This window comes from Giraffa tippelskirchi, chromosome 13, assembly GCF_054371585.1.
Source record: "Giraffa tippelskirchi isolate mGirTip1 chromosome 13, T2T-mGirTip1v1.2.pri, whole genome shotgun sequence".
NCBI classification, from domain to species: Eukaryota; Metazoa; Chordata; class Mammalia; order Artiodactyla; family Giraffidae; genus Giraffa; species Giraffa tippelskirchi.
Genome location: NC_137287.1, coordinates 76,641,335 through 76,667,342, shown reverse-complemented (window position 1 = coordinate 76,667,342; position 26,008 = coordinate 76,641,335). Strand labels below are relative to the sequence as shown.

General features: G+C 39.4%; 1 protein-coding gene across 50 annotated transcripts in view; it reads right to left on the bottom strand.

Annotated features, from left to right (window-relative positions):
* EPC1 (enhancer of polycomb 1) overlaps positions 1 to 26,008 on the bottom strand; it is a 100,554-nt gene that overhangs the window by 31,099 nt on the left and 43,447 nt on the right. For 8 of the 50 annotated variants that reach the window (XM_081553716.1, XM_081553732.1, XM_081553724.1 and 5 more), the window contains exons 2-3: positions 25,208 to 25,464; positions 13,351 to 13,549 (exon numbers count right to left, since the gene is read on the bottom strand). The exons of 13 other annotated variants lie outside the window; for them this stretch is intronic. The gene's annotated coding sequence lies outside the window, so the exon portion shown is untranslated. Of the gene's footprint in view, positions 1 to 13,350; positions 13,550 to 20,927; positions 20,999 to 25,207; positions 25,645 to 26,008 lie in introns of all 50 variants that reach the window. 29 more of the 50 variants (XM_081553714.1, XM_081553739.1, XM_081553717.1 and 26 more) reach the window with 10 other exon arrangements.

Below are 26,008 nucleotides of genomic sequence, written 5' to 3'. Positions count from 1 at the left end.
ATAGAATCTTACAGGGTTGGCTGGAAAGATTTAAGTAATATAAATGTGCATTAGATGTTTAGATAATGCCTGGCAATGATAACAGGTGCTCAAAATGAGCTTTGATTGAGTTGCCACACAGAAAGATTTACCAGCTGCCATAAAAGTACCTGTTCTCACCCACCCCTATCATCACTGAATTTTGGTAAACATTTCATTAAATTAAAACCAGTTTTTAAAATACTATATATAATACAAGTTCAGGGATGAAAAACATTCCAACAGTATGAAGACAAAAAATTTCAGTCTTCCATCAGTAGCCTCTGGTAACTTTATGTATATGTAGATTTAAATTCACAGCTAGGAGTCTTCTGAGCAACCTGACATATCCTGACATATCCCCTTGACATATCTATACTGATACTTTTACTACAATTTGTGCAACAGCAGAATTGCATTTCACTCTGTGGATGTGGAACACACACTCCATTACTTTCTTAACCAGACACTAACTGATAGAGAAAAAAAAAAAAAAAACCCTGGAAACAACCTAAATGCCTATCCTTCTCCCTGAATGCTGCAAAACCCAACCCGGTACTATGATATATAGGAGATACCTTTGTGGGCCCATGAGAGCCTCTGTAGGACAAGGAGAGATCCAAGTGCTCAGAGGGTACATGAGGGACAACACCTATTCCAATCACTCTGTGTAGGAATCCTTAACATCTCTCTTCAATTTTAAAATCACCCATCTTGTTATTGCAGGTTAATTTCTTTACAGTTTTTCTTCCCTTAAATGTTGCCATTTGCTTCAAAGGCCTGCTTTCCCTTTTCTCATTGATGTTTAAACAGGTGGATTATTCTCCTTTTCAATATTAAGGAAATTAATCCTCACGTAATAAAATTGACGAATATTTACCCGAAGTTTGACTGGTCATTTTGTTTAATTTTTTTCCATGTAGGAAAGTTCCACTAGTCAAATTTATTAACCTTTTCCTTGATGACTCTGTTATCCTTAATAATAGGTATAAATCGTACAGTTGCAAACTCGGGTGTATAAACAAAACCTTTTCTTTTTATAATTCAATTTGATCTTTGATTCATACTACCTCGTGGCTCCTGGGAGCTGGTAGAACCTGAGTGTGAAGGGGGCAAGAGGGGTGACCAGAAACAGGCTGTGGTCACAGTGCACTGGCCCTGGAGGGAAGTCTGAGCCCCAGGTGGGAAGTCGGTCACAGGTGTGCTCTTCTCCTCTCAGATACCCTCACACAGCAAGAACAATTTTGTGACCTATGCCCCTCTACTTACACCAAGCTCAAGGAGGGACTGAGGGAGCAAGGCACGTAATTCTTATTTTGCATTTTGTTCTTAATCAGCACGTCTCTGTGTAGGTGATCATGTGAGAGATAGTTGACCTATTTTTTGTGTGTAAGGAGAGAGAGCAAGCCACTATCCTAACGTCCAGCATAAAATCATCTATTTCCCTTAATGACTAAAAATGTCCCTTTGTAACTTCCTCTTGCATTTGAGAGTATTTCCAAGCTCTTCCTCCTTATTCTGTTCAAATGCCTCCTATGTCACTATTTAACGTGTTTTTAAAAGGGCAACCTCAGACTACATTTTATTAACTAGTGCTTACTAGATAGTAAATTCACTCCTCACAATTCTTTTCCAGAAATTTCCAGGCTATTTCATTTATTTTTCTAGATGAACCACAATGAAATTTACTTTCTCAGTGTGAAATGGGACCACTATGGCCTTTAGATGTTTTGCAGTGTGGTGGTGAAGAACAGGATTTGTATCAGGAGTGCTCTGGACTTGTATGTCGACTCCATGGTCTACCAGTTATAGGACTTTGGGGCTTGGGATAAGATATTTATACTAGCAAGTTTTATTACCTCTAAGTGTATGCTGTGTATCTATCATAGGGGACTGTAGTCAAGATAAAAATGCCTGAGACATACTAATGTACCTTTCACTACTAGAGAAGTTGAAGAGTTTTCCATATGATTGTAAATATTTATATTCTCCCTAGTGTTAACAGCTTTCTGTAGAAAGACTTTTCCTGATGTTCATATCCATTTTTCTATAACTGTGAAATTAAATTTTTGTTTATCAATATTATAGTAAATACGTACTGCTTGAAAAAAAAATTACACATGGTTTTTGTATTATAAAATATTTGACACAATTTCCTCATGCTTCCCTGTTGGCTCAGGTGGTAGAGAATCTGCCTGCAATGCGGAAGATCTGGGTCTGATCCCTGGGATGAAAAGATCCCCTGCAGACCTTCCTCATAAGAAACTTCATAAGGACTCAAGGTATGTATAATATGCAACAAACAGGTTATGGTCCTTCTAAGCCTGGAAACCCCAGTAACTGAGGTGCAGCTTTAAACTCTCCTATTCACTGTCACCCTGTGTGTGTGCGAGGGCTTGAGGACTGAAGGGGGCCACAGGCAGGTGCCAGTGTGGCCAGCGGGTGCTGAGGGGCACACAGGGGGGTCAGCATCAATCATGCAGAGTCATGGGCATGTTAAGAATTCATCCTTGTACTAAGTGCGATAGTGTCTGAAGGGTTTAAAGATCACCCTAGTTCTTATCTAAAAAAATGGATCAATTTCTATAAAGCAGAATATGTGCAACCTTTAAGTGGTTTAGAGTAATGTTTCAGTTCAGTTCAGTCACTCAGTCGTATCTGACTCTTTGCAACCCCATGAACAGTAGCATGACAGGCCTCCCTGTCCATCACCAACTCCTGGAGTTCACTCAAACTCATGTCCATTGAGTCAGGGATGCCATCCAACCATCTCATCCTCTGTCATCCTCTTCTCCTCCTGCCTTCAATCTTTCCCAGCATCAGGGTCTTTTCCAGAGAGTCAGTTCTTCACATCAGGTGGCCAAAGTATTGGAGTTTCAGCTTCAGCATCAGTCAATGAATATTCAGGACTGATTTCCTTTAGGATGGACTGGTTGGATCTCCTTGCACTCCAAGGGACTCTAAAGAGTCTTCTCCAACTGTGGCTTTTGAACCACAGTTCAAAAGCCTCAATTCTTCAGCACTCAGCTTTCTTTACAGTCCAACTCTCACATCCATACATGACCACTGGAAAAACCATAGCCTTGACTAGACGGACCTTTGTTGGCAAAGTAATGTCTCTGCTTTGTAATGTGCTGTCTAGGTTGGTCATAATTTTTCTTCCAAGGAGTAAGTGTCTTTTAATTTCATGGCTGCAGTCATCATCTGCAGTGATTTTGGAGCCCCAAAAATAAAGTCTGACACTGTTTCTACTGTTTCTCCATCTATTTGCCATAAATGATGGGACCAGGTGCCATGATCTTGATTTTCTGAATGTTGAGTTTTAAGCCAACTTTTTCACTCTCCCCTTTCACTTTCATCAAGAGGCTCTTTAGTTCTTTGCTTTCTGCCATAAGGATGGTGTCATCTGCATATCTGAGGTTATTGATACTTCTCCTGGCAATCTTGATTCCAGCTTGAGCTTCCTCCAGCCTAGCGTGTCTCATGATGTACTCTGCATGTTAGTTAAATAAGCAAGGTGACAATATACAGCCTTGATGTACTCCTTTTCCTATTTGGAAACAGCCTGTTGTTCCATGTCCAGTTCTAACTGTTGCTTCCTAACCTGCACACAGGTTTCTCAAGAGGCAGGTCAGGTGGTTTGGTATTCCCATCTAAGAATTTTCCAGAGTTTGTTTTGGTCCACACAGTTAAAGGCTTTGGCATAGTCAATAAAGCAGAAATAGATGTTTTTCTGGAACTCTCTTGCTTTTTTGATGATCCAGCGGATGTTGGCAATTTGATCTCTGGTTCCTCTGCCTTTTCTAAATTCAGCTTGAACATCTGCAAGTTCAGGGTTCATGTACTGTTGAAGCCTGATTTGGAGAATTTTGAGCATTACTGTACTAGCGTGTGAGAGGAGCACAACTGTGCGGTAGTTTGAGCATTCTTTGGCATTGAAATGAAAACTGACCTTTTCCAGTCCTGTGGCCACTGCTGAGTTTTCCAAATTTGCTGACATATTGAGTGCAGCACTCTCACAGCATCATCTTTTAGGATTTGAAAGAGCTCAACTGGAATTCCATCACCTCCACTAGCTTTGAGAGTAATATTTAGTGAGATGGAAAAATCCATCAACTTATTAAGTAAAAAGAGATCTGAAAATTGTATGTTCAGGATATTTGTCTTTAATCTTTTTCAAAAGAAATAGACATAATTGAACGTACACAACTATAGCAAAAAGTCTACAAGTAGCTGAACACAATCCTCTCTACACTCTTTTATTCATTTACCTGCTGTATCTTCCCACGCCTTTTACTGTCCTCTGACATGTCATATATTCGGTTTGTTTGCTGGTGTCACCACTTCCTTCCCATCCCAAACTAAGCATAATGAGGGCAGGGATTTTTGTCTATTTTGTTCACTGCTAAACAGCCACCCCAAAATAGTGCCAGGCACAATGCATGGTGCTTAAATATGTATTGAATAAATGAATATGTATGTAGGTATCTGTGAATATAAACACACAGAGCACAAAGGTGCAAGCATGCACACATTCCCATCAAACTTCAAAGTATGTACACCAGTTAACAGATCACCTCCAGGTGATACAATTTTGAAACACTTCTATAATTTTATTTTCCAAAATTCTTTTTAGTTCTTTTTGACACACACAAAAAAATTGAGTACATGTCACTACATGATTTTCTAAAACAAAGGTAATTTCTAAAAGACACAATTTATTTAGTTCAGCAAAACCCTTCCCATTTAAGTCAAGTTTAGCTCAAGAGTAAAAATTATACTTGCAGGCAAAGAAAGTTATTCTTAAAACCCCAAACTATATATACTTATTTCTAAGGAAAAAAACCATTAAATTATATTAAAGTAACATTCAATTTTAAGTGAAAATGAAATTTTGCTTTGAGTAGGAAGATGTATTATAATAAAATGGTGAAGCCAAGTAACACATGAGATAAATTAGAATAAGATGAGCTGTGAATCCAATAATTACTTATTGAATGCTCTGACTAAATATCTAAGATGACCCTATCCTAAATTATAATTATATAAAAAGTTAGATGTTCCTGGAAGATAGTATCTGTCAAATGAAACTTTTAAATACATCTACCTGCAGCACTGAGTAAGCCAGCCTGCCCCAACTGTGTTCACTGGAATACTTAATTTCAGATTATCAACAGGTAGTCTAATAAAGAGTCTGACAATTAAAAAAAAGAGAGAACACTGGATTTTTAAACTTTAGGAATGAAAGTTTTCAACACGCTAATGTAAACTGTGGTTGCTCATGAGGGAGGGTTCAGTTGTACCAAATTTACGACCACAGAATCATTTTTTTCAGAATCTATTAATAGTTCATGAAGAGCTTCTGTAATACAGTGTGGGAAATGCTAGTTCAGGACAACTAGAAATACAGAGCAGAACAGCAGGGCTAGAGTCTGCTCATTAATTTAGTCTGTATTTACTAAGTGCCAACTGTGTGCTTGGCCTGAGAACATAATGGTAAATAAAACAGACATGGTTCCTGACATTGTAGTAGGGATGACAGATACTAATAAAATAGTCCTAGGAAAAATTGCCAAGTGTGATTAACTGCTATGAAGGAGAAGTCCAATGCGTTATGGGGAATATAAATAAGAAACGGATTTCAAGGAGAGTATCATTTGCACTAGCGAAAAGTGACATTGAAGTCAACATCTATAAGAACAGGAGTTAAGAGATCATTTTAAGAAAAGGAAATAGATGTGTTTGAAGGCACTAGTCTGGCACCTTAGGAGGGTAAAGTTTCTTTATATTAAATATTTATAATATTAGGCTCAGTTTCAGTTTCAGAGTTAATCACCAAAGCACCAAGAACAACTGCAATTTTTCATGAAATAACAGAGGCACACCTCTCAAATCTGATCTTACAGGGAAAAAAGTAAATACAATTAAATAATCTAAAGAACTTTTTTAATATTCAATCTTATATAAAATGGAATCAGATGAATTGTAACTTATGATTAAGCAAGCTACTTTAAAAGTTTCTCACACTGCAAGTAATTATAGATAACGTTTTCTATCTATAGCAACGTGAACAATGAAAAAGAGGATCAGAAAAGACTGAACAATGATCTTTGTGTCTCCATGAACCTTGCAATCGTGGGCTGCCAATATCCACTTTTGTTACTTCTGCTCACCAAGTGCATGGTGGTGCATGGGCAGAGTGTGGGACTTTCTCCCAAGTCCAGCAGATCACTCTGCTACTTATTTTTTATTTTTTTATTTATAATATATAATATATATATATTTTTTTCTTACCCATCTTTCCCCTCTAACAGTTAATGTTTTTTTTTCTTTTACTTCCCTTCATTATTTTTGCTTACCCCTAGAAAATTTTTGCCTTTTCAGGTGGCTTTTAATAGTCTTTTTCATAAATGCATTGGCAGTTAATGCGAAATGGTTAACTGGTCATAGACAGGCATATCACATATTTGAGGAATGAGAAAATATCATTTTTGTTGAGTCAGTTAAGAGTGACAGTTGCTATCTGTAGATAAGATCCATCTGAAGGAAAGTACTGTAAGTGTATCTTCAACATCTGTTCTGTGCCTTTGTTCATTGGGATGGACTACCATTCACCACGTTTCACCCCCAGCCCCTCAAATTTCCTCTTGTTCTTCAAAGCCTGGTTTGAAATGACCTTTCTTCTGCCTCCTGTAGTACTACATTCTCTACTTAAGAAACTGTGCTGTAATCATTTACTCATTTACACACTGATCTCTAAAATGTGAGCTCCTTAAGATAGATGCTAGTCTAACTAACCTTTATATTTTCTCCTTTAAAAGATGTATTCTCTTGTAGTATTGGGGGCCTCAATTCTTTAGAGAATGAGAACTAAATTATCTTTGTAATCTACTTAGCATCTAGAACTATATTTTGCTTTACTGCAGGTACTCAATATTTTATAAAATATCATTATAGAAAAATTAAGATAAGTCTAAATTGGAAAAAGGTATTTCTATCTGCTCTATGGGAAGTTCTAATAAATATTGCCAAGCCAGAAACAATTATTCAAGGTTATACTGTGCAAATTCCTATGCAGAGATTTAATTATATTCACTTATTCATTATTTATTTAAGCAAATAATGGCTTTAACAGTTAGCCATAACAATTAAGACCACATTTACACCTTTTAGGTTACTGAATTAAAAACAGTTTATTAAAAGCAACAATATTGTGTAAGACTCCTTATGGGGAAATAAGTGATGACTCATTTGTAAGAAGCCACTTAAGAAGTTTAAACCCTGATTATTTATGCATGGAGAGCCAGGCCTTTTTGCTACGGGAGAGCTGAATCACTTTCTCTCCTGTCTCCTAGTGACATCTTGAAGAACCAGCCAGCAATGCCTCATGCTCCAGCAGGAGCTCCCAGGTCCTGCATCCAAACACCCAGTTCCTGCCTGGCTCATTACAGCCTCCTGATTTCTCTTCTACTTTCGTCTGTCTTCATGGGAATAAACAAACTAATCTGTTAAAAATAGGTCAGTCAGGCCATGCCATACTTTCATCAAAATAGTCCAACTATTCCCCACCCTCACTCAGAAAAAGAGCCAAAGTTCTTCTTAAAACTGCTTACAAGGTCCAGTAGGATTGGCATTCCCCTACTTGCTGCTCTCGGGCATCACTGCTCCTCTTCACTCACTCTGCTCTCATTAAACTGGATTCCTTGCTCTTTGTCAAACATATAAGAAATTAGCTTGCTTCCTCAATTTCAACTCCTGATTCAGAAGTCCCCTTTGCAGACAATTCTTTACCAGCTCTCCCTCTTTACTCTGCACCCTCCAGAATGGCTATAACTGAAAAGGCTGACAACATTGTACAATGGTAAGGATGAGGAACAACTTCAACTGCACACATGATCAGTGAGAAAAAGGGGCGCCAGATCTCGTGAAACAAAATACACACATTCCACATGGCTCAGCCATTCCACTCCGAGGTATTCACCCAGGAGAAATGAAAACAAGACCACAAAAAGACCTGAATCAGAATTTCATATGGTTTTATTCACAATAGCCTCAAAGTGGAAACAGCCCAAGTGTCCATCCTCAGGAGTACTGGTGCACAAACTGTGGTTTAGTAACACAACAGAGGACCACCCAGCAACAAAGAGGAATAAACCACATACCCACAACTCAAGTCAGTTTCAAAAGCACTAGGGTGAAGGGAAATAACTTTGCACAAGAGTCCATACTCTGAGTCCATTTATGTGACGTTTAAAAACAAGCAAAATTAATCTATGGTACGAAGAAAACAAAAACAAAAAACCTAGTAGCTGCTTCTGACGTGTGGAGGCAAGGACTGAATGGGGAAGGGAATGAAAGAGCTTTCTGGGATGATGGTAACGCTCCGTATCTTCATAGGGGTTGGGTTATACAACCATGAGAACTTGTTAAAACCCAGCTAACATACACTAAGTATTTGTGAATTTCTTTGCATGTAAATTTTACCTCAAAAGAAAAAAAACGTCAGTAAATACTGAACTCTAATGAATGATATCTATGCTGAAATATTTAGGGACACGTGCACTGATGCCTGCGATTGACTTCAAAATGCCTTAAAAGATAAGAAGGACTGACAGACGGAGAGCTAGCAAGTAGAGTAAAATGTTAATGGTGGAATCCAGCTACTGGGAATATGGATGGTCACTATAAAATTCTTGAAACCTCACTGTTATGTTTGAATTTTTCATAATAAAATGTTGCAAAAAGTATGGAATCTCTCCCCTCTCCCCTCAATCCTACTGTGTTCCCCAGCTCTGCTTTATTTTCCTGGATAGCACCTGCTTCCTCATAGACTACTGAATTTACTTATTGTTTTATTCATTATCTGTCTCTTCTTTCCAGAATATAAGATCCACAAAGGTAGGAATTTTTTGCTTTGTTTACCCTAAATCCAGGATTGTGCCTAACACATATAAGTAAACAGTAAATATTTGTTGAATAAATGAGCCAGTGAAATTACACCAGTTAATCTCCACAAACTGTTCTAGTTTGAGACAGATATTTCATTTTAAAAAAATCAAATTTCATAAAAGAAAAAACATAAAAAAGACAAATGCACTTTGCTTTTGTACTTAGAATACTCAAGGTAAACAGTTAAAATAGCTGAAGACAGATTAGACTATTTGGCAAGAAAAAGAGCAGTTCCATACTTACATTTTCTACAAGAAATGAATGGTAAAATATTCTCAGTCTAAATTACTCTCTACTTCTCCCAACTACTGTACTCTGAAATTAGTTTTACTTCTAGATAATCAAACAGTAAAGGAAGACCTTTGCTGAGGTACAGGTGAAACACTCCAGTTTTGTTATTTCTCTTCAGTGTGAAATATCTATCAATTTAGTATGTTGTACCCCTGACATCCCTTTATGGACGCAGGTTGCCAATAGTGTCCTTGTTACAAGTAGGCCTATCTGATGCGGTGTTTGGTCATGTAAAAGGGAAGGGACTGAAATTAGTCTCTTTCTACTCTCATAAAGGTTACAATCTCATCAGAATGTTTCCCTAAATATTAAATTTTAAAAAGCTCAAAAGGCTCTGGGTTTTGTGTCAAACTTCATGCTGAGGATTTCTGTACCTCCAATGCACCCCCAGAGAACCAGTAATCTGCTGTTATTTAATACCTTTTTATGCATGCATTCAAATAAAATACAAAGATTAGCACCCTAAAACAACAGTACTGAATAAACTGAATATCCAGTTCAAACTGATCTAAAACTAAACATGCTTATATAACCTAATACAAGCAGACACCATACCAAGGCTTGGTCCTTAGCCCTTTACATACTCACTCCTGCAACTTCATCCACAATCATGGCTTTAACTACCATTTCTATGCTGATGACAAATTCAGAATCTTCCTCTTTAGCCCATATTTCTGTTCAACATTAGGCACATGTATAAAGACCTCTTATTACATGTTCATGATATAGCTCATGTAACATCAACTCCCCACCTGCCAACTCTCCAAATCTGTTCCTTCTTGTGTACTATCAATTTCTGTGAATCACACCATCATACATCCAGTCACCCAGGAGGCCTTTATTTTTCCAGCTCCCTTTTGCTTCCTATGTCCCAGTTTTCAAATCAGGAACCAGATCCTATCAACTTCTTCTTCATCTTATGTCTAGAAGTTTTTTTAGTGCTTTCTCATCCCACTGTCACATCCAGGCTGCAGTCAGCCTTCTTACCTCCAGCATCACACTACTGTCCACTTCCCTCTGTGGCTATTGCCAGTGGTCTTTCTAAAAAAGGAAGAGGGCTTCCCTGGTGGTCCACACTCTCACACTTAATCATTGGCTTTCTGTTGCCTTTACGATCTTGGCATGGCAAATGGGGTCCTTTATGACTGAGCTCTAGCTAATTTTGCCAGTCTAACACCTTATCACACTCTACCCTGAATGTCACATTCCAGCTACAGGGAGTGTCTAACAGAACTTGCCAATTACACTTATATGTGACGTCCCCCCGTCTTTCAGTTCAGTTTAGTTGCTCAGTCGTGTCCGACTCTTTGCGACCCCACGGACTGCAGCACGCTAAGCTTCCCTGTCCATCACCACCCCTGTCTTTAAGTCCCCCAAACCTCTCATTTCTTCATAATTCTACTAGGATATCTCTCTTTCAAAGTCTTTGAAAACAAGTATATGACACTATCACGACAGTAACATACAAAAGAGGTACAGGTGATTTTCTAAATATCTATTCAATTAAGATGTTTATTGGAAACCTAACAACTTTGAATCCAGAAAAAAATTTCCTGACAGGAGTTTCAGCCTTAAACTACCTGCCTCACATATACCAGAAAGGAAGGACATAGGAGGCAGAAAAGCACACCAAGACCAAGAACAAGGTCAGTAAGAACATACTCCACTCTCAAAAGGACGCAAGTGCCCCAAAACTGCTTATTAGCTGCAAGGGAAAAGTAGTAACTATACAGTGGAGAAAACAGGCCACACCCTGACTAGACGACCAGAATTAACAGCACCAATGAGAGGCAAATGGTATTTTATGACTCCAGACGTGATACTATGAGAATATAGTATCCCTTATACAATGTGCTAGCAACACCTGAATCTAATGGAGAAAATATCAGACAAACCCAAAACGGGATCACCCTATAAAAAAAAAAAATCAAAGGGACTCTAATCTTCAAAAATGTCTACATCACAAAAGATAAAACACTTGCTAAAATATTTAAGGGCAAAGAGCCATGGTATAAGCAACTAACCTCAAATGGTTTGGAAAAAAATCTGTGTGTTTTTGGGGAAAAAAAAAATCTTGTGTGTGTCTGTATGTGTAGACAGAAAGGGTGTGTGGAAAAACAGACAAAGCAAATGAGACACAATGTTAACAGTAAGTGTACATGGGTGTACTCCTCTTTTTCTTGTAACTTTTCTGTAACTTTGAACTCCTTTCCAAATACAGCTGATCCTTGAACAATTTGGGGTTAGGAGCATCAATCCAATACCCCATCAACTGAAAATCCACGTATAACTTTAAGAAAAAAAAAATCATTGAAAAAAAATTTTTTTTATTAAAAAAAAAAGAAAGTCAGAGTATAACTTTACAGTGGGCCCCCTGCATCCATGGTTCTGCATCCATGGATTCAAGTAACCACAGATCTATAGTGGTGTCATATTTACAGAAAAAAAATCACGTATGAGTAGACTCATACAGTTCAAACCAAAGCTGTTCACGGGTCAACTGTAATAACTGTTTCCTTTAAGCTAAGAGCAAAAGGAAATTGGTGGGGGGGTGGAGGGGGAGTAGACTCGATAAGCAAGAGTAAGAGATGTAAGCTCTTCCAGAATTGCTGCCAAGTAACTGCATGAACTCCTAAATCAGTGACAATGGGACAGCCTCAGAATATGATCTTCTGAATAATGGTTCTAGGGACATAACTAGGTGTTACATGATTAAACAATTTGGTAGTAGACAGTAATAGACAAGGCTAAGTTTCTTTACAGAAGGATTCTCGGTGGTTTCACATTTGCCAAAATGCACCATGATTTTCCAAATGAATAAATAGAGCAGTCAACATTTCCTAATTACGCACTGACTGTTGTTAGTGTGATTTATATAAATGTTTGGTGGGACCAAGTTTTTACTTTTCAGTAATAAAAAGGTCGTGAGTTTGGGTAAACTCCGGGAGTTGGTGATGGACAGGGAGGCCTGGTGTGTTGCGATTCATGGGGTCGCAAAGAGTTGGACACGACTGAGCGACTGAACTGAATAAAAAGGTAACTATTAAAATAAAGTTACAATGTTAAACTGGGGTATACAAAAACGATCTCTTCTACAATAATGGATTTCATCAGTTTGGGGAAATATAGCCTCCTGGTTCCAGTGTTCAACTCATAGTGAGTTGGTTTTTCACTAAGTTTATTTTTAAAAAGGAGGGCTGTGTTAAGATTACAAAATCTCTGGCAACAGAGCTCCCCTTTGCAGACAGTTAATACAGATGAGGGATTGGCACATTGTTCCCTGAGGGGCAAATCTGGCTCACCACCTGTTTTTGTAAATGGTTTATTAGAACACAGTCACACTGGGTCATTTACATATTGCCCATGGCTGCTTTTGTTCAACAATAGCAGAGTGGGTGTGACAGAGACTGTAAGGACTGAGAAGCCTAAAAATATTTACTATCTGACTGGTTATGGAAAGTTTGCAGATTCTTGATCTGTGCTCTGTTTAATTTTTGAGATTTAGCAGTCTGGTCGATCACTGGCACACACAAAGCTTACTGTACCATTTGCATGGTGAAAATGACAGAAGAGAGAAGTTCATTAAAAATTTATCACTATACTAGACCCTAAATCAGATACTTAATCTTCATTCTGAAAGCATATTATTCTTTTATATAATTGCTTTACAGTGTTGTGTTAGTTTTTGCTGTACTACAACATGCTATAAGTATACATATATCCCCTCCCTCTTTAGCCTCCCCCCCACCTTCCCATCTCACCCCTCTAGGTCATCACAGAGCACTGGGCTGAGCTCCATGTGCTTTACAGCAGCTTCACACTAGCCAACTATTTTACACATGGTAAAATACCTATGTTAATTCATCCTCCCACTCCTTACCCTCATCGCTACCCCACCATGTCCACAAATCTTTTCTACGTCTGTGTTTCTATTCCTGCCCTGTATACAGGTTCATCAGTACGATTTTTCTAGATTCCATATACATGTGTTAATATACAGTATTTGTTCTTCTCTTTGACTTATGAAGGCATATTATTACATGCATTAACACCTATTTTACAGGGGAAGTGAGGCTCAGCAAGGTAAATCACCTGCTCAAAATGGTGGAAGCAGGATTTCGATTGAGGTCTGACTCCAGAACCCCGTGGTCCTTCTACTGGATTTGGATTGAGGTCTGACTCCAGAACCCCGTGGTCCTTCTCCTGTAGTTTAATTCCTCCTTCTTGTCTTCTCTTGCCTTTCCCATGAATGACTGAGTTCTGGCTGGTACTCAGGGGAGGACTCAGAATGCTAACAAAGAAGCAGAAAGGACTTTAAACAGCTGAAGGAATGAGTGACAGCACCGTGGGGACTAGGATCATTCGGAAGCTACAACTGGGTAAGTCAAGGAAGGAAGGGCACATTTCCTCACTTCTCTTACTCTTCCAAGTACTTTGCTAGATGAAAGCTCATCTAGTGACTTAACTGCTGACAACACCCAGGCACCTGAATATGCAGGATGGAGCCTAGACCATATATTTACCTATGCTTCCTTGTATAGCTCACTACTCTTCATCATGCACATGTACAGAGGTTCACAGTAAAGGGTAGAGTATATTCTTCTCTAAGAAGTACTGTTTTATCTTGCTGAATGGGCAATAGAAAAACATTAAAATCTGTTACTTCTTCCCCTGGACTTTCAACACTTTGTTTATTGTATCTCTGACACTCCATTTACCAAATGTGGAGCCAAAATAATCTTCTTCTTAAAGAAATGATTAGTATTATGAGTTTCCCTCAAAGAAGGGAATCGACTTTCAAATGAAAGCAAATTATAAAGGAACTCATTTGGCTTTAGATGTACTGCATTTAGGTACTATCATATAATCTACTATAAAAGTAGTCAGAGAACAGATACCAAATGACTTACCACTCCAGGGGGCTAAGGACTCTGTGTGATAAACTAATAAGGCTGAAACAAAGCCACAAATTCAGATTACATTTGACCATCCCCTGTTCTATCAAAAATAACAGGTTTATCTATTGTACTTTCCTACCAGTAAATGTAGCAATCAAGACTTGGCTGTTGATACATTGCTTTTATTAATACTTTTATCTCATCAAAAATGTAAAATTTTAAATAGCCTCAGACATAGAAGACAAACTTATGGTTACCAAAGAGGACAGTGGGGAGGGGAGAGAGGCAAATTAGGACTTTGGGATTAACATATACACACTACTATGTATACACAGTAAAGTCCTACTGTATACAACAGGGAATTATATACAATATCTTATATAATCTGCAACGGAAAAGAACCTGAAAAATAATGAATATATATATATATATATATATAAACAATCACTTTGCGATATACCTGAAACTAATATAAATATAAATTAACTATACTTCAATTTTAAACAATGGTTAAAAAATACATATATATAAAACTTTAGGGCTTGTATGAATGCTAAGATAGTGCATTTTTAAGGTAATAGGAAAATACTATAACATGGTTAGTTTGGGAAGAAGTGATAGTTCACACATTGTACTTATTCACTTATAACCAAACTTAAAAATAATCTTAAAAAATTTTCTTCCTTTTCTTAAATAAAATCAAGTCTCTTAGTCTTACTAAAGCCATAAAACTCTCATGTAATTTCTGCAGTTGTGCCTTCTGGAGTGGCTAAAAAAAGAAGGGTCTCTGATAATCTTAAAACGTTCTTATTTATGTTTGTTTAAAAAAAACATTGTTTATTTCCCTCACTTAAACTCACACTTTATTTAAGAAACAAACACACTGATAGAGAAAAATAAACATTTCATAATTTCAAATCATTCTAATTAATCTGTTATTTGGCACCATAAAATAATAATATTTTCTTACATAAAACGTACTGTGCAGAAAAAAAAAATTCTGACTTTATTAGAATATTCTGTTGGGATACCCTGGCAGTCCAGTTCCTTGGATTCAGTGCTTTCACTGCCTGGTGTGGGGAGGTGGGGTGGGGTGGGTGGCACTCTAGTTCAGCCCCTGGTCGGGGAACTGGGATCCTGCAAGCCATGCAGCGCAGCCAAAAAAAAGAAAGATACTCCATCAAATAAAGACATACTATTTAAGAGCACATATTTTTATATGTCAGAAGATGGACTAGAATTCCAATTCTCAGTTCAGTCGCTCAGTCGTGTCCCACTTTTTATGACCCCGTGGACAAATACAGCATGTCAAGCCTCCCTGTCCATCATCAACTCCCAGAGCTTGCTCAAACTCATGTCCATTGAGTCAGTGATGCCATCCAACCAGCTCATCCTCTGTTGTCCCCTTCTCCTCCTGCCTTCAATCTTTCCTAGCATCAGGGTCTTTTCCAATGAGTCAGTTCTTTGCATCAGGTGGCCAAAGTATTGCAGTTTCAGCATCAGTCCTTCCAATGAATACTCACGACTGATCTTCTTTAGGATGGGCTGGTTTGATCTGCTTGTGGCTTAACATCTCTAAATCCTAATTTCCTTAGTAGTGAAATGAGGTAACTGCAATTACAAGCATATAATAAGAAATGCAGTAAACCTCTTCTTACAATACCCAGCACACACTTACTATATTAGCTCACTGTAATACAAATAATGAAACAAATTTAACCCTTTTTCCTACTAATAAAGGGCAGAAGCAGCTACCTAATTTACCAGATTGCACTGAGGATTAAATGAAGTTATAACCATAAAGCTATGGGGCATTATTACTATATCAGGCTAATTATAACAATTTAAATTACTAAATTTAAAAGTTATGACCTTGGCAGGAAAGTTATGACCAACCTAGACAGCATATTAAAAAGCAGAGACATTACTTTGCCAACAAAGGTCCGTCTAGTCAAGGCTATGGTTTTTCCAGTAGTCACGTATGGATGTGAGAGTTGAACTATAAAGAAAGCTGAGCACCGAAGAATTGAAGCTTTTGAACTGTGGTGTTGGAGAAGACTCTTGAGAGTCCCTTGGAAAGCAAGGAGATCCAACCAGTCCATCCTAAAGGAAATCAGTCCTGAATATTCATTGGAAGGACTAATGCTGAAGCTGAAACTCCAATACTTTGGCCACCTGATGCAAAGAACTGACTCACTGGAAAAGACCCTGATGCTGGGGAAGATTGAACGCGGGAGGAGAAGGGGATGACAGAGGATGAGATGGTTGGATGGCTCACCAACTTAATGGACATGATTTTGGGTAAATTCCGGGAGTTGGTGATGGACAGGGAGGCCTGGTGTGCTGCAGTCCATGGGGTCGCAAAGAGTCGGACACGACTGAGCGACTGAACTGAACTGAAATTATTAATAAAAATTGTTTACTGTAGCTATATACATGAATCAGTAACTTAATAGGACTAACTCAAAAATTTACTCTGTGTTTTCTTAAAAGAAATCCTTTCTCCCACTAATCCTATAAAAAAAGACATTTCAAACCTCCAGTTAATTTTTTTGGGGGGCCACACCAAGAGGTTTGTGGGATCTCTTAGTTCCCTGACCATGGATGGAACCCATGACCCTGCTGTGAAAGCTCGGAATCTTAACCACTGGACCACCAGGGAAGTCCCATCCAAGTAATTTTTCCTGGTAGACTGTCACTGTTGACAAAACAATCCTAACCTCTGAAGATAATCAAATCTCACCTGAGGACTTAAGGACTTTATACAACAAATTTAGGCACCACACTACAGTAACCATAGTCAGTCACTTTTTCATTTTTTACAAGACAATGAGATTTCTCCACACACATTAAAATACAAAAGAAAAAAATGCATCGTAGTCTATAAGGAAGCCTCGTTCTCACAAGTAAAATCAATGTAATTCATCTCAAAGATTACCTATACTACCAACTTTGTCCCACAATTGACATGAGATCAACTCCCTGGACATTTAAAATCTTTTAATGCTACCTGAAACAAATCTGGCTTCCTTTTTCCTACTGAAATGAAAGAAAAATATTTAACCACTTTTATTCAAGGAGGAAGGATACATGCTTGCAAATCTTGAACATAACAGCACTTTCAGGTCTAATCTTAATACAATTATTATCTCTTTAGTTGGTAAGGAAGAGAAAGGAAATTATATTCCTTCTTGGCAGAGGTCTTAGCACTTATATAAGTATTACACAAATTCTCATTATTTCATAGCAGAAAGAAATGAACTAAATAAATAAAGCTTCCAGATAATATTTAAGACAAATTCCTACAAAAATAAGTAAAAATAAGTAAAAAAGTTTGTATCACTTCAGGAGTTACATTAAAATTGGTCAGAATGAAAGGTTGATTCCTCTACACACAAACAAGAATAAGCAATGTACTTTCATGACCTCAACTTCAAAGAAGCAAACTGTGGCAGACACAGGTAGTCAATTTTTTTTTAACCCTATAAAAGGCAAAAAGTTGGCTTAAAGCTCAACGTTCAGAAAACTAAGATCATGGCATCTGGTCCCATCACTTCATGGCAAACAGATGGGGAAACAGTGAAAGACTATTCTTTTGGGCTCAAAACCACTGCAGATGGTGACTGCAGGCATGAAATTAAAAGACACTTGCTCCTTGGAAGAAAAGCTATGACAAATCTAGATAGCACATTAAAAAGCAGAGACATTACTTTGCCAACAAAGGTCTGTCTAGTCAAAGATATGGTTTGTCCAGTAGTCATGTATGGATGTGAGAGTTGGACTATAAAGAAAGCTCAGTGCTGAAGAACTGAAGCTTTTGAACTGTGGTGTTGGAGAAGACTCTTGAGAGTCCCTTGGACTGCAAGGATATGAAACCAGTCCATCCTAAAGGAGATCAGTCCTGAATATTCACTGGCAGGACTGATGCTGAAGCTGAAACTGCAGACTTTGGCCACCTGATGCAAAGAACCGACTCACTGGAAAAGACCCTGATGCTGGGAAAGACTGAAGGCGGGAGGAGAAGGGGATGACAGAGGATGAGATGGTTGGATGGCATCACCAAAGCGATGGACATGAGTTCGAGTAGGCTTTGGGAGCTGGTGATGGACAGGGAAGCCTGGTGTGCTGCAGTCCAAAGAGTCAGACACAACTGAGCGACTGAACCGAACTGAACTGAAAAAAGGCAAATTAACTTGCCAGTAGTAAATGGCAGCAGAGGACTGGTGTGCACCTGATATTAATTAGGAATTTGTTTATTTCAATCAGAGCATGACAAGCAAAATATGCCTTCTAGTGAGTGAGATATTTGTATTATTATTTGACCAATATGGACAGAATGCAAATCTTCCTTTTTAATAGAGTGAAAAACAGATTAGACCTTAAGCTCAGAAAAGATACAACAGGGCCTGCTGGAGCTACATCTTTGTCTTCACAAATGCATTCTAAACATGAGGAGCCAGTGCACTGCCAAAAATGCAGGGAGTTACAGGATGTAATCTATAATACATATCCTTTTATTTTCAAAGATGACTGACTACTGAACGTGTAGCAGCCTTTAGTTTTGGTCATCAAGTTGTTTCTGGCTGCCTCCCGAGGCACACAGTATGATCACGCTTTCTGGCCCTCATGTAGATGCTGGGGCTAAGTGACTAATTCTAGCTATTGAGTTGTGAGTCAAAGTGACTTACGCTACTTCTGGTCCAGAGTAGTTAACTACTGGTGGAAGACTCAAATATTTCAAAGCGCTCCTCCCACTTGTCGCCATGTTTGAGATGTTTGTGCATCAGCCTTGTTCCCCAGCTGACCCATGATAAAATGGGGCACAAAAAAGAACTAAACTTTGAAGCTGTTTGTATATACATCATAACCTGGCTATCTTGACTGACATAAACTGGTCCCAAAAGTGGGGTACTGTTATAACATAAAGACGAAAATATGTGCCATTAGCTTGGGAGTCAGGAAGCGGGGAAACTTCTGAGAGGCTGGAAGGGTGATGCTCCTTAGTAAACAGTACAACTATTTGGTAAAAGTCAAGTTACCATAGCTTGCAAAGCAGATCATTTAATAAGCCTGTTCTAGGCTTTCCTGATAGCTCAGTAGTTACAAATCTGCATGCCAATGCAGGACATATGGGTTTTTGTCCCTGGGGGAAGAACCCCTGGAGAAGGAAATGGCAATCCACTCCAGTATTCCTGCCTGGCAAATCCCATGGACAGAAGAGAAGAGCCTGGTGGGCCACAATCCATGGGGTGACAAAAAGAGTTGGATTTGACTTAGCAATTAAACAACAACTCTAGGAAAAGAGGTTAAAAAACCTGGACGTTAAAGTGGTGAATCGGTTGCTCTGGGTTTGGTATTACATGAAAGACACAGATTAAAAAGCCTGACCAGTTTGTAAGCAGGAATGAAAGAGAAGAGGCCAAAATTTTGAGAAATTGCAATGTTTGAGAGTGCTTCTTAACTCAAACAGTAAATCAAAAATTCAAGAGAACGCCTTTGATTAACAAAAAGAGGGTAAGGTTCAAAGCTAGGTATGGCCCTGATGTGTGAAAAAGTGAAAGTGTTAAGTTGCTCAGCTGTGTCCAACTCTTTGCAACCCCATGGACTGTAGCCTGCCAGACTCCTCTGTCCATGGAATTCTCTAGATTCCCACAGTTAAAACATGAATGGATTAAACTGAGAGCAGAGACCTAGTTAAAAATGGACACGCAGTCAATGCTTTCAGTTGAACAAAATTCTCAGAGGAGAAAGACAGAGACAGACACTAAGGACACGGCTCTTCCAGCAAAAGCAACAGGTTTCTGGGATTAACATTTAGGAGACACAGACACCGATAAAGAACTGAGAGGATGGGCCATCTTGCACATGAGCTAAATGAAACATTACAAGCCTACACGTTGTGCTGCCCTCAAACAAGCAAAAATCAAGAGCCCAGATTAAAAATCAGAACAATTTAAAAGTACAATCGGGTCTCCTACCGTCCACAGGCAGGAAGCAGGCTTCGAAGCACTTTGGTCCCCAAAGGGCTTACTTGCCAGTATCTACTTCAGAGGAGGCTAAGGAAGATGATGGAAAGAAAGGAAGTCTCCCCTAGATGTCAACGCCAAGAGTCACACAAGCCAACGGACTGGGAGCCATTCTAGGAGCCTGTACTTGGCACCTAAACAAGCACATTCCCCACATACAGTGGAAGAAGAGCCTTATAAAGCCCGTTTGGTGGGATTCTATGGATCAGGAACTGTTGTGTTTCCATTACCCAAAGGAGAGCATTACTGTGGTGATCCTGTGTCTGTTATTTCCACGTACACTGGATGTGTGTGTGTGTGTGGCGGGGGGCGGGGGGGGGGGCGGACGCGGTGTAGACAATCTTTTCACTCACAGACCTCCAGGCCAAGGGGAAGCACATTCAAGCCTGATCTACAGAACCGTAGGACATCTGGAAATCCTACTACTCTGAGCTTTTTTGCTGTCTAGCTGGGACTTCCCGGTTGGGCTCACGGAGGAAGAGATGAGTATATTTTGTCTGTGGGAAGGAGAGTGATCCAAATCTTTGGTTGGCCAGAAGGGCAGATCTGTCATGACTGTTGTTTGCCAAATCATTTTGTTCTTTGCCATCTGGTCATATGGTAGGACTGCATCTCCTGGCCAACCATATGGTTAGAAGGAGCCATGTAACTTGTTCTGGCCAACAAGTTGTGAGTTGAGATGACGCAGAACCTCATGTCTGGCTTCTGACCAGAACATGTGAATAACTGATATAAGATACAAGACCTCCGAGAGCTCTTTCCTCTAGCATGGTGTCCAGCAATATTGAGAATGGAGGCTGTCTTGTCAGCTGGATCCTGGAAAGAGGGCACATAAAACAGAACCCCTAAATCAACCCAGGAGACAGTGCAGAGTTAGCAGTCAATCTCTGTAATAATGCCACTGAGACTTCAAGGCAGTGTGTTACCTATTGTCTGATAAATGGAGGCAACCCCTTACCACCACTGAACACGAGTCAGAGGCAAGCTTACCGATCAGCTAGTTCAAGTTCCTTCTACAAATGATAAACAGGGTATCTACAGTTAAGTCACAGATTTTAAGTGCCTTGCCTGGTCACACAGTAATTACATGGCAGAAGAATTTGATGGAACAATTGTTCAGTCACTAAGGTGTATCCAAATCTTTCTCGACCCCATGGACTGTAGCCCTCCAGGCTCCTTTGTCCATGGGATTTCCTAGGCAGAAATACTGGAGTGGGTTGCCAATTCCTGACCCAGGGATCAAACCAATGTCTCCTGCATTGCAGGTGGATTCTTTACCACTGAGCCACCAGGGAAGCCAGAACCATCACTATCCTCAAGTGATTCTAAATTACAATGCGAGTTATGTTCCTAATCTCTAAACACAGCTCTGAATACTCAACTAGAAACATATGAATAAGTTAGCAATATGCCAATCCATTCATTCACTCAGCAAATAATGGTGGCATTAAGCTCCAACACTGAAGGTATCCTGAGTTCAGAGTTATGAGCTAAAGACTAATCAAGGATCTCCATAAATGGCCTAGAATTTTACAAAAGGGAATTGCTGAGAATGATACTATGTAACACATAACATGTAGCATGTAACAGAACTACCCTAATGGGTAGATAACTATGGAAGTGACTTTGAATTTAGATCTGAGGGATCAGCGGGATTACTAAACCCATTATAGAGGAATAACGTTTCAGTACCTGGGAATAAATGAGAAGTGATCCTGTGGCTGGAGTGAACTTGAAGGCTATGGAAGGACAAAATGGAGGCAAGGACCACATTTCACAAGGCCTCAAAGATAAGCCACTTTCAGAGCGATGAACACTCCTTACAGGGCGTTAGCAGGAAGTGACACAGTAAGATTCCAGTTTACAAAGGACCACTGGCTCAGTTAAGAATATTGGGAAGGCAAAACTGTAGTCTTGGAAAAACTTTTTAGGGAGTTACTGAAATCTAGGCAAGAGATGTTAGCACCCTGAATTAGAAAGCAGCATTGAAGATGGTGGGCTTCCCTGGTGGCTCAGCTGGTCAAGAATCCGCCTGCAATGCAGGAGACCCTGGTTCGATTCCTGGGTTGGGAAGATCCCCTGGAGAAGGGATAGGCTACCCACTCCAGTATTCTTGGGCTTCCCTTGAGCTCAGCTGGTAAAGAATCCATCTGCAATGTGGGAGACCTGGGTTCGATCCCTGGGTTGAGAAGATCCCCTGGAGAACGGGAACAGCTATCCACTCCAGTATTCTGGCCTGGAGAATTCCACAGACTGTACAGTCCATGGGGTCACAGGGTTGGACATGACTGGAGCGACTTTCACTCAATTCACATTGACGATGATAACGTCAGTTATTTAGGAAATTAAATACTACTATTACAACTGGAATTTTTATTCAAGATAATTTAAACTCTTGCTAACCTATCTGACCTTTCATCCCAGTTCTCTAATTTCTCTACTCTGATTCACAATAAATTCAAACACATTAAACTTAGTCAAATAACACCAATATGATAAGGCTAGCATAACATACTTATATCACCAACAGGCCCCAGAAACACTTTTAAAAGATACACATATTCCATTATTTCCCAAATAAGGCAGGCTAATTAATGAAAACTTTCTAGACCAGAATCTTAGAAGTCACAGATTTTAAAAATTCAAATGTAAGATTTAATCCAGGAAGGATTTTAAATGGCTGGGCGCAGAAAAAGGGACATTATAATTCTAAAATTGGCTTCTTGCTAGTGATAAAATGTATAAGGCATCCTCGAGAAATAAGAGTTTTAGATATGAGTAAAAATTAGTAAGATTCAACTGAGAAATTTTATAGGGGGAAAAAACCTAGTCCTAAAAATTGTAAGATTAGGGAAAAAAATATTAACCCTATCATTCAGACAATAATCCTATATTCTGTTCATCTTCAAGAAAAACAGAACAGGAGACTTCCCTGGTAGCGCAGTGGACAGGAGCCCACCTGCCAATGCAGGGGACACAGGTTTGATCCCTAGTCCGGGAAGATTCCACACAACACGGAGCAACGAAGCCCATGCACAACTACTGAGCCTGTGCTCTAGAGCCCACACTACAGCCACTGAAGCCTGAACGCTCGAGGGCTTGTGAGCCACAGTTAAGGAGCTCCTGTGCTGCAACTACTGAACCCCATGTGCCTAGAGCCCATGCTCTGCAACAAGAGAAGCCACTGCAATGAGAAGCCCGTGCACCACAACTAGAGAGTAGCCTCTGCCCACCGCAACTAGAGAGAGCTCACACGTGGCAACCAAGACCCAGTGCAGCCAAAATAAACAAAACAAACAAAAAAACTTAACAAAAATGTTTCATTACTACAAAAAGATAGGAGGAATTTTTGAAGTATATTCCACAAAATCATAGTATAAAAGCTCAGACAATAAAGTAGAACTCACAGGTGTTTTAAAATGATGTATAGAAAAACACAAGACAAAGGAATCAAGGAATATATTTTTATGGAATTGACTCTATGATATTTCCTGGCATACAGGAAAAAAAAGGCTTTTCTATTTTATTGGAATTGCATTACAAAGGTGAAAAATTCACCGAGGCAAAAAAATTCATACAGAATTTTCACATCTAACGGCAAGATATCACTATGATGATGACAAGGAAAATTCAGAGAAGGTAATAAGACAACTGCTACCAAAATTTTGGTTCTCAAGACACTTTCAGATCAGAGAGAAAGAATTTTAATGTAAAAACTTTAGAGTAAAATAATTTTGATTTTTGCATGATTTTACCTATATTTACTTCAAATGGAGGGAAGAAAAAAAGATGACTTTTCAGGAACTCAATGTTAGAAGCTGGCTTACATGGTTTTATTAGACTCTGAGTGATAACACACAAAATATCCGAAGTAAACACAGGTACAGAGACTTAAAAACATTGCTTCAGATTATGGTTTATTTACCATATGAACTATAAGTTCCTTAAACAAAAAGACATGTCTGTGGACCCCATAATATTTAGCATTATACTTCGTAAGCGTTAAGTTTACAAATATTTGATACATCAACACAATATAAAACAAGCGCTTTTAGCAGATATTTCACAAAACTTACTTTTGGAAAGGCCATGACAATTTCTCTGGCTTAAAATTTTGGATCATTAGAATGTCTCATTGGAGAAGGAAATGGCAACCCACTCCAGTATTCTTGCCTAGAGAATCCCATAGACAAAGGAGTCTGGTGGGCTGCCGTCCATGGGGTCGCACAGAGTCGGACATGACCGCAGAGACTTAGCATGCGTGTATGCAATGGAGAAGGAAATGGCAACCCACTCCAGTATTCTTGCCTGGAGAATCCCAGGGATGGAGGAGCCTAGTGGGTTGCCGTCTATGGGGTCGCACAGTCAGACACGACTGAAGCAACTTAGCAGCAGCAGCAGAATGTCTCATGTCCTCCTGATCTTAAGAGAAAAACACCAAAACCATAACTTAAATCCTACTTTTATTAGCCTACTCCAAAAGCTCAAAGGCAGTTAAGGCGGGTATCTGACTACCATTTTAGAATGTAAATAATCATAAAGTACCTGGATTTTTTCCAGAACTATATAAACATAAATTAAAGAAACATTTGTGCCAGAGGATATTAAGTTTTTGAGATACAACACTGTTTCTTCTTTCCAGAGGCTTCAAGTGCAGTGAAAGAAACATGTAAGTGAATTTGCTTTCTAAAACTCCAGGTGACATCACCTAGGAAGGGTGAGTCAAGAAGGGCTTCATAAAGTTGAATAAACATGGGGCCAGGAAAGGTATGTGGAGGTCAAGAGGCGCAGTGTGAGCACAGGCAGACGTGAGGACCTAAGAGAACGTAGAGTACAGTATACTGAGCAGCAGTCTCCAAGTTGCCCTGATGCACATCCCCCTGATTCTACACCCTGGGGGCCCCCTCCCTCCCACACTGGGCCAGCGCTGGTCTGTGTGACCCACAGCGTGTGGCACAGTGGTGGTAGTCACCTCCAGAACAGGGTGATAAGATGGCAGATTCTTTCTGGGGCTCTCCTACTCACCTTGGCACATTTTCTTTTGGATCATCGGCTCTGGGAGGAGCCAGGTGTCAGGGCCTGGGTGATGACTGCAGCCTCTAATACGTTCTGCAAAGGATGAGCCAGAGCCACCTGGTGAAGTTGCTCCTAGATTCCAGACCCTCAGAAACCGAGATCAGTGTTTACTGTTGTAAGCGGCTCAATTCCGGATCAGCAGTTATGCAGCAACAGACAGCGAATACAAGTGTTGGTACCGAGTGTCCTCACTGAATAACACAAACCTAAATTGTTGAAATGGTCTGGCGTCAGACCACAGTCTTCGAGGACGGTGTTAGTGAAGAAGCTGCTAATAAAAGGCCCATGGTGTTTCACAAGGTGAGGTGAACATTACACTAGAAACCAGGTGATTTAGCTAAGGAGGTTTTCCACCAGAGAGCTGAAAGTGCTGCCTTGTTCTCCTGCTACATACAATTGAAAATAAAAAAAAAGAGAGAGAGAGAGCTAAACTAAATGAAGAACAGTTAAGAGCGAGCCAGGATTTGATGGTTTGGACTGTTTGTAGCCTCCCCAGATTGCAAACAGTGCTCCTATTCAGAAATGGATTCTGAGTCAAGATCAAATGCAGGGCACTGACAGAAAAACATGCTCTAAAAACTACGATGAGGGAGTGACTATAAAATATTTTGTTAAGACCTCAGAAAGATCAAAGATGGTGTCTTAGAGTACCATTTGGGCCAGACAAAACACTGTTAAACAGAACTGTGTGCTTCAAAGATTCTCTCAATCAAACAACAAGGCTTTTAGGAAGCTTAAGGGTGTTTTCTT